Source organism: Dermacentor silvarum, chromosome 9, assembly GCF_013339745.2.
Source record: "Dermacentor silvarum isolate Dsil-2018 chromosome 9, BIME_Dsil_1.4, whole genome shotgun sequence".
NCBI lineage: Eukaryota > Metazoa > Arthropoda > Arachnida > Ixodida > Ixodidae > Dermacentor > Dermacentor silvarum.
In genome coordinates this window covers 156,488,680-156,502,735 of record NC_051162.1, presented here as the reverse complement: position 1 = coordinate 156,502,735, position 14,056 = coordinate 156,488,680, and the positions used below count along the sequence as shown (strand labels likewise).

Below are 14,056 nucleotides of genomic sequence, written 5' to 3'. Positions count from 1 at the left end.
TGCTTCAAACCGACGTTCAATTACAATAAAAAGTAACAATGCCGCAACGAAAAGTTCACTGAACATGTAACGTCGGTCCGCTCCTCTAACCCAAATGCTTCATACGCTTTGTAGACTTTGGCTGTTAGTGCAGAAGTTGCTACCCCGTGATTTGCTAGTATGGGCCCTTTTTCATGATGTGATCCAAATTAAATTTTTAATTCGTTGCTTAATAATTGCATTGTACACGTTACGTCGTACGTATAGGTTGTCCTATCATTTACGGGCTTCTGTTATGAGCTCTCTCCATGTATCGTCGATGGCATACGTTTATCGGAGGAGAGCTGTGACTCGACGTGTGAGCGAATGACTGCTGTGTGAGGTGCGTGTCATGTAGATGATTTGGATGTGACATAAGCAAGCAACTTACTTTTACCCATGCATCCGCCTGATGTAGCGTACGGCCACACGGGTCGATCGTATCCATTCCTGTTCCCCTGGTAAAGTGCACACACAAAAAAGAAAGCCTGTACTCTCGCAGCTTCATTTCGAAGGGTGGCCTTCAACACTACTCTGTAGATCTTGTAAATAAACCTGACATGACCTGACTTGTAGCGTGCAGCTATCGTTCGTAAAAGATGTCATGTTACCGTTTTTCGTCCTTTGCCCAGTAAAACCTAAATATACATGGTATTACACGGACCAGCATGCGGGCGAGCTGTATTCAAGCAATTATGTTCAATTATATTACCTTTGTTACTAACTAGGAAAAATATAATGATCAGCTGTCGCTGCATCCAGTGAAGAGGTAGCAAACCTCGTCAAGCGGTTTCGCTTTTTAATGCGTTAGCATTAAAGGGATACGGACACAAAAGTTGGCGGGTGGTCTTTTGCGTCCGAACAAAAGTTAAACTGTTGAAAATGACGAATGCAACAAGCTGCTTTGAAACAAGAACAAGAAACAACTTTTTTTGCGATTTTCTGTTGCACCTTGCCTCCAAGCGGCCGCCGGCAGAAGCTGAAATTTGACGTCATAACACCCACCCGCGACCAGGGTCGGCCACAGCTGTCGCAGTGTTTCCAGGGGTGTCGGTCCCTTGCAGCGTGTAACCCCTTTCGGCGATCTTCGCGCGTGGTCCGTCTGAAACACGATCACCGTCGGCGCTCCACGTAGGTGGTGCGTCTTACATGAGGCTTCCCGCGATCGTCGCTCGGTATTGATGCGTATTAAGGAAATGCCCAGACTGTTATAACAGCATCGTCGGTCGTGACACGCCGTCGCACACGTTTCCCAGAGACGAGAAGGTGCGTAAACTTTGGATACCTGCCTATTAGAGAGCTTTAGCTTGTCCGGTAATCGGGTGTTTAAACGCGGGCGTTGGGGCGCCCGGGCAGAACCGTAAACGTGAGCGCCCTGTATGGTGCTGCCGCCTGGTGGCGCGGAGCTCAAACAGACAAAAACAGCTAATATTGCAGTAGCCAAGTGTATTGTACTTCGCTGCTGGTGTAGATCTTCGGCAACAACACGATTACGCCGCTGCCAAAAATTTACACCAGGAAATGAACAATAATTCTTGCATAATACCCAAACCGCATGAGAGCGATCTTGTGCGCGACGGCGACGAGCAACGGCTTCGAGCGACGAAACGGGCCGTCGCGCGAACAGATCGCTCGTTCTTGTCGCTCGATAGCTCGGTTCTGTAAATCTATAATTCGTCGGTCGTCGCCCGGAAGTGCTGTGAGCGACTAGCCAATAGCGCGAAGCCGGAACTGGATATACATCAGTCAAGTACTACCGATTGTCGCACGGAACGAGAAAACGACTAGATTTTGATACGTGCAATGATAATAACGTAGTGCAAGACCTTTAGAAATATTTATGCTGCTCTTTACACTAAAACACATCAACTTAAATTAATAAAGCACGCGTCACGCCAGTTTCCGCGAATATTTGCTGCCGTCATACCGGCAACACCGGGAGACGTCGCTCGCCTCGTCGCTCGCATGCGGTACTTGTAGGCGACGAGCGAACACGACAGCCATCTCCATCGCGTCGCTTGTCGCTGTCGCGCGCAAGATCGCGTGCATGCGGTTTATACTTAAGTGTCTGGTGCAGAGCGAAATCTTCGCGCTATACGGTTCGCGAAAACCGGACCGGCACTTCCACGGCCGCCTACTCTTCTTCGCTGCTTGACGGGGAAGGCTCGTAACCGTAAGCGGTACTTTTTTTTGCCAAGTTAGAATGGTCCTCGTCTTCAGACATGTACTCATCGCGGGTAGACGCACCATAACTCGAATCCATGCTCGCAAAGGCGGCGTCGGCGCGCTTCGAATGACCGCGGCCGGCCGGCTGGCTATCCGACGAGGGTGTCGTGACGTCACGCCTTCCGACTCCCGCGGGTCGGGACCTGGGGCCGATGTGCCGTTCAGGTTTTGAAGGACGGTCCTGATTTCTTCCGGGGTGAAGGGTTCGTCGAGGTCGGTTGTCCATTCCCGTGTACGGGGAACCGGGTGCCTCGGCCTCGTTTTCGTGGCTGCTCGAGAGTGGCACGCAAAAGGGCCGAAGACCATATTCAACAGACTTCGATTACAATCAGGAAATTACCGTACGAACCAATTCGGGAGACGCCATCCCGTGCGTCGACAAAATCAGAGTCTTGGGTGTGATAGTAGAGACTAAAGACGTCAATGCCTCTACGGTTCAGAAGCTCATCACCAAGACCAACAACGCTATCGGGCTCATCAGAAAAATTGCCAGTAGACACAGGGGCCTCAAGGAACACAATCTCGTCAAACTCCTACACGCGTTCGTCACCTGTCACTTCGCATACGTTGCGGCAATGCTCAATTGGTCAAGAGCTGAAAGGGACAGACTCAATGCGCAAATGAGAAAGTCACCAAGAAAGCCCTCGGCATTCCGACCAGCACCATGCAGCAACGAGAAGCTGGGGCACCTGGGCATGCACAACACCCTGGAAGAAATTGCCGAGGCTGAGCAGCGCGCCCAGCTTGCTAGGCTTTCGACGACGCCTCCGGGGCGCGCGATCCTACCGAAGCTAGGCTTTGCTCAAGGAAACATAGAAAAACACTTTGCGGACCTCCCACGAGACATCCGCGCTAAGATCACGGTCCGACCTATACCCAGAAATGTACACCCCGAAAACAACAGGGGCAGACGACAAGCGAGAGGACAATTCCTCCTTAACCAACCCTTGGCAAACCGCGAACGCTCAGCTTTTGTGAACGCGGCGGCGTACGCGGGAAACAAAGCTTTCGCAGTGGCGGTGGTGGACGGCCGCGAATCCACAAGACATGCAGCCACGGTAATCCAAGGAAGCCTGAACAGGCTGAACAGGTTGCCATCGCCGTTGCGCTGACCAATGACAATATTTCTCGCATCTACAGCGACTCCATAGTCGCTATTCGAGCTTTTCAAAAGGGCACGGTCTGCGCACAGGCTCTAAGAATTGTCACAAAGAAAGAGATTAAGCCCTACGTCATATACTGGTTCCCGGCACACTTAGTACCAAAGATCGGCGACGTCCCCAACCTTAACGAGGCGGCACACGAGGCTGCGTGCGCGCTTACAGACCGCGCGGCTTCACCCGACCACTCGGAGAACAAGGACGCCCCCACTACATACAATGAAATCACTAAACACTACTACCTACAACGTAGAGAGTTTAGCACGCCACACCGCATGCTCACTCGAGCTCAAGCGGTTACTCTCAGAATGCTACAAACAGACACATACCCCACGCAAAACAGACTACACCACTACATGTCTGAGCTCTACGACAAGTCTTATTGCACCAATTGCAATACATCCCTTAACGTCTATCATTTACTCTGGCCGTTCTTGCAAAACTATCTAATGTTACACGCGCTCATGTTACACGCGTTCTGGTGCTGTCGAGAAGCCCTTTCCTTTCAGAACAGAAGCGCGTGAAAGATCAGATGAAGTGCTCTACATTCCCCAATTCATTGGACCATGTGCACGGTCGACCTAAAACTCCCACGCTGAAGTGAAGGCCGATCCTGTTCTTATAGAAGGGTGGCTCCCGCGTGGCTTTAAAACAGCGAACTGATCGGTCCTGTAGGCCAGCAGGTCAGATGTTTCTAGGAGTGGATTGGCCAGGACACGTCCGTAAAAGGAAGGGAAAATATCAATTATTGAGAACAAACTCATATCGGTATATCAAAGAATTCAGCTGTGTCATGTACGTACATGAATCTATAAAGAACGTGCCATGTGAATGCCCTCAGTACATGACAAACTGACAGTGGTTGACTGACGCTTTTGCCCACCTCGACAGCCCAACCTTTGTGTAGAACTGTTCACAAATGTTCACTTTTGCAATACGCTCCGTGACATTCAACCACTGCGAGAGAAAAAATTCACAGCTTGTGTTACTCATCAGGGCCTCCCTTGCTTCTATGTGGCAGAGCAGATCCCTTAGCGACAGCAAGAACACGCACAGACGTCATCGCTCACGGCGCCGTATCACGTAGCACCCTGCTGTGACACACGTGTTTCCGGGAGGGAAATTACTCTCCTTCGTAAGCAGATCGGTTGTTAACAAAGCTCGCTGAAATTCCTGATGAATTCCACGTCCCTCAACGTTCACTGATTCGGTGCTCATTAATAAAAAAAAGCCCCTCGACAAAATTGTCGGAAATTTGGTTATCCATACAGTTCAGCGATTTCTGTTTAAAGTACTGAAAGAGAAATTGACCAAAAGCGAAAAATGGGCGAGTTGGTAAGGAAGCATAAGAGCGCGAACTACTGGGACACAAGCGTCATGCCCAGTAGCGCTGTGTAGACAGCAGCGCTGTTTCCTGTCTTTCTCGTGCCTTAGCTTGTGTCCCAGTAGTTTGCGCTCCGAATCAGCAAAAAAACATTGGTGGCGGATACACCCTTTGAAGAGGATTGGCGACTTTAACGTGATTACCAATCTTTCCTTTGATGGATTTGTAATTGATGATGGCTGATTTATATTTTAAGATTAATATATTATGATAATGATCGTGATTATGATGATGACGATGAAAGTAAAGAGTCCGAGACAGTTGTGATATATGAAATTGCAGAGTGTTAATGAGATGTTCGCATACTATCTCTAATGGTTCTAGATACGGACTTAGCTTGTGGTATGTACGTACGTGCGTATACCCAGTGGTCCCGATTAGCCGGACAGTAGTCAGCAGCAAGTTGTCTATTTGGGCACAAATCAAATTGCCCATGTTGTCTGTTTGGCAAGACAGCAGTCAGGACATACAGAGTGGCCCCAAGCTAATAGGCAACTTGAGTCACTGCGAATGTGCGTGGCCCAATTAGTCAACTTGGGTCACTGCAACTCATGCCTGATCCAAACGTGATTGTACGAGGTTCTTGTACAGGTTCCCAAGAATAATAATCGCATTAAAAGTACGTTTAATTATTTTTAATGAATCTGGTGTTGACCGAAAAGGTGTCGGTGACAGTAAATTTTCCCAGAGAGGCAAGAGGGCGATGGGCGCGCGGCTGCAAGCCTACATGCACTCCCATGCAAGAAGCCTCGCTCAAGTAAACGTCACTCAGCAACCTGTCGCCGAAGCAAAGTATTTCAATATTTTTACAGCAAAGCTGTATATGGCTAGTCTCCAGTGGATCGATGTCCGTACAACAAGATTCCCGAAGATTGTGCAATACCGGGCCGACCCGTGGTGGAGGTGAAGCAGGCTTCAAGCACTCCGCCAACTTGGAAAAATAAGTTTAATATCTCGAGTCCAAATACAACCCGTAACAGGTATTAAGCTGATAAGAATACTACACTTTGACCCTCGTCGGTCATGTCTACGTTAGCACCATACACGTGTACGCCATCAAGCGTATTCAAACAAGTGCCTACCAATCTGAGTGTCTTCTGTCTCCTGACGTCATGATCTACGTAGGCTCCTCAGTTCTGCTCTGACTGTATGGATTGCATGGATTAAAGAGTTTCTCTCCAACATACAATTCACCTGTGCTAATGGCTGTAACTCTTCTTCTGTTCCCTTAACATCTGGAGACCCCCAGGGCAGCGTACTTGGTCCCTATACTTTTCTTAATTTGTAATTATGATCTTCCCAAATGTGTCTCACCTCGAATTGGATTGTTATATATCACAACATTACTAGTGATCTGACCGCCTTTCATTACAAACGGATCTTGATACGGTGACTGGATGGTGTTCCTCGCGGTTAGTGTCCCTAAATGCGTCTAAAACAAAGCTAATGTCATTTAGCAACCACTCCACTCGACTTCCTACAGCCTACTTTCTCAATAATGCTAGCTTATAAATTATGCCAACTTACAAGTACATTGACCTTCATCTTCAGTCGAATTTACCTTGCCATTACCATATTAACACCGTCTTACCATCAGCTAAGCGAGAATTCTGTCCTCTTAAACGTAACTTCAAGCACGTACCTTCACATTTAAAGGAACTTGCTTATATAACGCTGATCGGGCCAAAAATTGGCTATGCTTCCGCCATATGGGATTCCGATGAAGCATACGTCCTCAACAACATTGAATCCCTGCAAAACCGCGCTGTTCGCTTCTTCTATTCAGATTATTCACGCTTCGCCAGCGTCGCAGCATAAAAACTACGTGCCGAGTTAGAACCACCATCACGTCGACGCCACTTCGCTCGCCTAACCTTAATTCATAAACTGTACCATCATTCCACGCTTCACGATGACTTCTTTTCGCCACCCCCTGCCGTCTTCCCGCGCCGGGACCACGAGAACAAGGTAAAGCGCATAACATGACAGTCATCTCTCTACGCAAGATCATCTATTCCTCGCAGGTTAATACAACTTTGTAGAATGGAAAAACCTACCATCAATAACTTATAGAATAAATAACCTACCATAAACTACCATTGTAGGTGAACTTCAGTAGCATAGCTACTGAAGTTCCTGCGTATACCCCATTGTTGACACATCTATTTCGTGTTTTTTTAATGTTTTGTGTTTATATTTCATGTTTGAGTTTTAGTTCATGTTTCTGCTGTAAACAATGTATTATTAGTTGTATTTGGAGCGCTAGTGCTGTATTTCTTATACAAGAGTTTGGGTCTCTCCGCCCCGCCCGCCTATGTAATACCCTCGCATGAAGGCCCTTATGTGTATCTTGAATAAATAAATAAATAAATAAATAAATAAAATCTCATGTAAATTAAATGAATCAAAAGGTGATTTAGCCGAAGTAACGCAGTTAATTACATGATAAGTGATTAAAGGTGATGCGTTTAAATGTGAATTAAGTGTTGTAAGTGGTAAATGTCACTATAAGGTATATTACGGGAATCAAAAGGTGAATGAAGTGAAGTAAGGTGAATGAAATGGGAAATCACGCAAATCTAAGGTGAAAAAAATGACGCAGTTTCGCCCGAAAGGCCAAGCATCAATTGCGATAGCAAATTAGTAGAGAGCTATACGGAGTAGGGATAGTAGTTTTATCGGCTGCATAAACTTGGACACATTCGCTTGCTAACTGAATTAACAAGCGTGGTGTAAGCGCGCACAATTAAACATCGATAGATCACACTCGATGACCGCAGACAAACACTGTCAAAGCGCTGACGTGCGCAAGCGCGGCCACCGCAGCGAGCGAAGGTTCGTGCGGACTACCGCTTCAACGGAAACTGAGCGGTGAAAGCACAGCGTACAAAAAGGTCAGAGCCGTCTGGAGATCGCTTTCAAAATACGGTGCGCGCGACAGCCCGCACCGACGCAATGTACAAGTGCGCAGTTGTTGGCAGAGTAGGAGCTGCCCCTCCCCCCTCCCTCCCGCGCTGCCTTCCCGCTTTCCTCTTTTCGCGAGGGAGATTGAGTCGCCAGTTCCCCTTGCGCCCGGCTGCTAGACACGCATTTGGTGCCGCACCACAGCATCGCCCCCCCCCTCCCATACCCCCATGGCTTTCGCGCGACGGAAGTGGCGTTTGCTCTCCGCCGTGCGTTCGCTCTCCGTGAAAACATGCGTCCCCCGCGCGCTTTCACTCGCACATACGGCGCGCGGCAACGATTTTATCGCCCTTGGACTTTACACAGAACCTCACGGTGGCGACGACGGCGACGGCAGAAATCCGCTTGAAGTGTCCATATAATGGCTATCGCAGTAAAAAAGTGAATCAAATGTGAATTATGCGTCTACCATGTCTACCGCGACCAATCATACGGTGTCTACGTGTACATCCGGTTAGGCGCGTCATGAAAAAAAACCGTGCGATGACGTGGTGCCTCGTATAAAACACGGCGCGCTTCAATCCATCTCATCCTACTGAACGCGCTGTGTCGCGTGATGGAAAGTAAGTCTTGGGAGGATGAACTAACTACAACAAAAAAAAACAAGTAAACAGAAAGCAAGTAATAGGAAGTATCAACGCAATCGAATGAGAATGTCACATTAATTTATTTTGATGTATCGCGAGTGCACATGCTTTCGCCTTCGTCCTCTTTAGCATATGCTAAATTGTCTGTCAACATTTTCCTTCCTTCCGGTGTCCTTCTCCTACGTAACTACTTCTCGTGTTTGGACGTCACTATACATACACGTTTTGAGAAACTGTTCGTTGAAGCGCTATTATACTAAATGAATTAGGCGGCTCTGAGGTTTGCCAATATATTCTCTGCGTCTTCGAGAAAGGGAACAGTCAGCGCAACAAAATCAAGTCAGCCGTATCTAACCTTTCATTTTAACTTACGCTCAAACAAAATGTCATCTAGAGCCATGTTCAACTGCGCTTTGCACACATGCACTTGCACTAACCTATTGCAAGAAAATGTTTAAAATGAAATTAAATTATGAGATTTTACGTGACAAAACCACCACATCCAAATTAATCCGGAGTCGCGCCACTACGACGTGTCTCATAATCATGTGAGACAGGTCGTCCGTCCGTCCGCCCGTCCGTCCGTCTGTCTGTCTGTCAGTCAGTCATCGAAAGCGGCCTGTTCCGCCGCCTACCGAACAACGCGAAGCCTTCCCATCCGTTTGCCGAGCGTTCACTGAAAAGGAGACCCGACGCAACGCGCGCGAGGCCCTTTCCTTCCCTTGGCTTTCTCCCGGCGCACGCTCGCTCCTGATTGGGTGCTCCCGTCACGTGTTACGGGCGCGCGCCTCACGTCTTTCAGTTTCAGTTTCACTTTATTCAGTCAACTTAATACAAATCATGGTTACAAAAGTATTTGGACCATTAGCCTGTGTGGCTAGTTAGCGCCACCCCGTCACCAGCGCGAGACGGGTTTTTTGCGGTCAACCTACAACGACACTGACACTTGTGAGGCGATACAAGCTTCTCGTGAAAAGTAGGCACTGCGGTAACTATTATTAAATGCGAAGCATTTTTTGGAGAACATTTACCACTGTGACAGTATCTATGTAGCCGCCTACGTCTTGGTGCTCTTATGGCTGTTTCGTTAACTTTGTATGTGCCAAAATTGACATAGTATGAAATAGTGTATGACGAATACAAATGATAGGTCATCACATAAATGTCATGACATGCGTGTCATGTAGGTCATGAAACAGCCGCCTACGTCTTGGTGCTCTTATGGCTATTTCGTTAACTTTGTATGTGCCAAAATTGGCATAGTATATGAGTGTATACCGAACATAAATGATAGGTCAATACATAAATGTAATGACATACGTGTCATGTAGGTCATGAAACAGCCGCTTAAAATGACAATGACGCAGCGAAAAAAAATATTACCGCTCAAAACCACTGAAATGGGTTCGGACGTGGCTACTAAGTGAAGTAACACTAATGGATGATGGTAGAAGTCATGGTCATGAGCATGACTCAGCAAAAATGACCATGACTCAGCGAAAAAAGATGAACACTCGAAAACCACAGGAATGGGTTCGGACCTGGGCACTAAGCGAAGGAAACACTAAAGGAGGATGGTAGAAATCATAGTGATAAGCATGACTCCCCAAAAAGCCGGCATATCCCACGCCCTGTGGGAATCGATTTTATGTGAAGCAGTGTGCGAGGAGCCTACCAAGTTAACGAAACGATCATCCAGTTAACGAAACGATCATGAGAGCACCAAGACGTAGGTGGCTGTTTCATGACCTACATGACACCCATGCCATGACATTCATGTCACGGGTCCTCAGGAGTCCCTTAAGCTATGCCTAAGAGACCTTAAGGCGAAAGTCTTAGTCATGCTCATGACCATGACTTTGACCACCAACCTTGAGCTTTTTCCTTCACTTAGTGCCACATCCAAGCCCATTCCATAGGTTTATGAGTGTTCATCTTTTTTCGCTGAGTAATTGGCATTTTTTGTTGAGTCATGCTTATGACTATGACTTCTATCATCATCCTTTAGTGTTTCCTTCGCTTAAGGCCCACGTCCAAATCCATTCCAGTGGTTTTTGAGTGTTAATCTTTTTTCGCCGAGTCATTGTCATTTTTGCTGAGCCATGCTCATGACCATGACTTCTACGATCATCCATTAGTGTTTACTTCCCTTAGTAGCTACGTCCGAACCCATTTCAGTGGTTTTTGAGTGTTCATCTTTTTTCGCTGTGTCATTGTCATTTTAAGCAGCTGTTTCATGACCTACATGACACGCTCGTCATTATATTCATGTATTGACCAATCATTTATGTTTGTTATACACTCTTATCATACTATGCCAATTTGTTGCCTACAAAGTTAACGAAACCACCATGAGAGCATAAAGACGTATGCGGCTGTTTCATGACCTATATGACACGCATGTCATGATATTTATGTCACGACCTATCATTTGTATTCGTCATACATTATTTCATACTATGCAAATTTTGGCCCATAGAAAGTTAACGAAACGGCCATAAGAGAACCAAGACGTAGGCGGCTAGATAGATACTGTCAAAGTGGTAAATGTTCGCCAAGAAATGCTTCGCATTTAAAAATGCCAATGGCTCAGCAAAAAAAAAGATGAACACTCATAAACCTATGGAATGGGTTCCGATGTGGTACTAAGTGAAGGAAACACTAAGCGATGATGGTAGAAGTCATAGTCATGAGCATGACTCGGCGAAAATGAGAATGACTCAGCGAAAAAAAAAACCAATGGAATGGGTTTGGATGTGGTACTAATTGAAGGAAACACTAAAAGATGGGGGTAGAAGTCATAGTCATCAGAATGATTAAGGCTTTCACTTTAAGGTCTCTTAGGTGTAGCTAAAGGAACTCATTAGGACTCATGACACAAATGGCATGACATGCGTGTCGTGTAGGCCATGAAAGAGCCGCCTACGTCGTGGTGCTCTCATGTTCGTTTCGTTAACTTGGTATACGCTCCCCGTGCACTGCTTCGCATAACATCGATTCCCAGAGGAGGGCGTGGGATCTGCCGGCTTTTTTTATGTACCTTAAACAGAAAACGCTGAACTGTATGGATAACCAAGTTTCCGACAATGTAGTCGAGGGGCTTTTTATATTATTGAGCACCGAATCAGTGAACGTTGAGGGACGTGAATATTATCAGGAATTTCAGCGAGCTTTCTTAACCGATCTGCGTACGACGGAGAGTAATTTCCCAGTGCGGATTCGGCGCCCTCACGGAAGCACGTGCGTCACAGCAGGGTGCTACGTCATACCGTGCCGTGGGCAATGACGCCAGTGCGTGTTTTTCCTCTCGCTAAGGGATCTGCTTTGCCATTATAGAAACAAGGAAGGTCCTGATGAGTAACACAAGCTTTGAATTTTTTGCTCTCATGATCGTTTCCTTAACTTGGTAGGCTCCTCGCACACTGCTTCGCATAACATCGATGTCCACAGGGCGTGGGATCTGCCGGCTTTTATTAACCTGCTGCCGATTAGCAATCCAGACAGAGAAATACTTCGAAATTCCATTCCGAAAATTATGCAATGCTATACACACTGAAAACATTCTATCCTTTGGGGCATCTACATTGGCTTTTAGCGACAGGAACGTATGCAGGGCCGTATTCTAGTTCCTTGGCGACATAAGGAGAATACCTAGGTAATTTACTGATTTATTATTTATTATTTTACAAAATTCGAATTTACGTTAATTAACTCATTTATTATTTATTAATTAACAAAACTGCTATTAAACTGGTTTTAAAAAATCAAAGTTAATTTCTTAAAGAAGGATGGTTGAACCCTAAACTTTCTCCCATGCAAACTGAATCCAAAGCCAACGACCACGCAAAGAACCCAAGTAACGCTGAGCGACCCGATGCGATTCATATGTGATTTGATTGCTTGTTTAGGATTGTATTTTTGAACGTCGAAGTTGAATGAAGGCTCATTTCGTTAAGTGGCATAGCCTTTATTTTATATCATGTAGCCGTTGATTCCCCGCGCAGACTAACACTTTCACGGACGACTCTACACTTGCACAGTATTGCCTTTGTGATCGCTGAGGTAAGACGCTCACAGGCTCTGCCGTTGCCGATACACGGGATCGGCATTACGGGCACGATCGTTCGCGTAATGCAGCCTCTTCTTCCGCCGTGCGCTGCACCCGCGGCCTATTCATGGTGACGCCGGGAATGCATAGCGTGACGCGCGGAATGCAATGCAGATATATACAGTTCGTCTGGGTTCCCATTGTTCTTATCGCTACAACCGCGAATGTAAACTGTAGTGTTCTATGATACGTATGTCGTGAGCCCTTGTTCTGTTGTGTGTGCAGATGCGCAGCCGTTGTTCTACTGTGTGCGCAGATGCGTAGATAGTTCCATTGTGCATGTTGGCTTTCCTGCAGTGCGCTTTCGGTGCTTACGGACGAATCGGTGAGACATAGAAAGCTCCGCTATAAAAAATGTATCTAACATCAGTTTGTTTCATCGGATAATTTCAACTGTTCCCTCACAATAGTTATTTTCCCAGAAGTTTTATCCTCCCGCCCCACCCGTTTAACCGCCGGCTTTTTGTCCAATCTCCCGTAGTGGGTATGCAGCAAGAAAGCCGTATATGTCTCATCGTTCAGTCAACCTTCGACGTCCTTGACCGAAAACCGTGTCGTCAACGCGAAATCGTGCGTTTAGAAAACGTTTATTTCAGCAAAAGACGATATGAACACTGAATCACAATGCCGGCACAATTCTACTGGGGCGATAACATATACAAAGTACGGAGCATTCCATACACTGCACGTCTTCAAAGAAATGTCCGAGATGACGAGTCGGTGTAGTAACTCACTTACTACACCAACCCGACATCGTGCCTTGTCTGTATGCAAACGCTCACGCTACAATGCTGATGGTGTGCGGGTCATCGTCGTTTTTGCGTAAATTTAGATAGAGTTCGGGCACTCGAACCCACGACCTTTGCTGTTATTAGGTGGCGTTTAATTAAGGCACAGTTAATTAAGGTAGAGTCAATTAGGCCACTCGAACTCGCGACCTTTGGTCGGAAAAAGCAAGTAATAAGAAGTAACAACGCATTCGAACGACAATGTCAAGTAATTTGATGAATGTCTCTGGAGCGCACAGGCTTTCACCCTCTTTAGTGTATGCTAAAGTGACTGTCAATTATTTTCTTGTGTGCTCGGTTGACGGCTCGAGACTGAGACTCAATGTTTCAAATAAAGGTCGGCTGTTTTACCGCGACAGCCTCAAGGGCCCCGCGTCAGCATGCCCTCCGCGTGGCGCAGAGACCTTACTGAACTAATTTAATTTCTCAAAGTAAAATGCGCCAGAAGATTCGTAAGGTACGACTTACGCACAACCTCCAGACATGATAGCCTCGGATCGTAATTTGAATATACGAGAAAGCATAATTATGTTACGTGGAAACTCACGCAGAAACACCTTTTTTACTTGCGATGAGTCACTACTTGTAGCCTCTGCCTTACGGGGGAACGAGTCATTGCTCTGCCCTGCACTGCCGCCGGGATCGGCCCAGCCCTGTTTTCTGTCGACGTCACTCGGCGAAAAAATCCCGGGATACTAGCCATAGACAGCTGCGCTGTAAAAAGATAGCGAGCTGGGCAGGCCATGAACTGCTTAGGGCAGATAACCGGTGGACCATTAGAGTTACAGAATGGATGCCAATGGAAGGGAAGCACAGTCCCG

The 14,056-nt window shown here is 46.7% G+C and overlaps 1 pseudogene; it reads right to left on the bottom strand.

Annotated features, from left to right (window-relative positions):
* Positions 1-5,640: 5,640 nt before the first annotated feature.
* LOC119465381 (U2 spliceosomal RNA) lies at positions 5,641-5,815 on the bottom strand (annotated as a pseudogene).
* Positions 5,816-14,056: the final 8,241 nt, after the last annotated feature.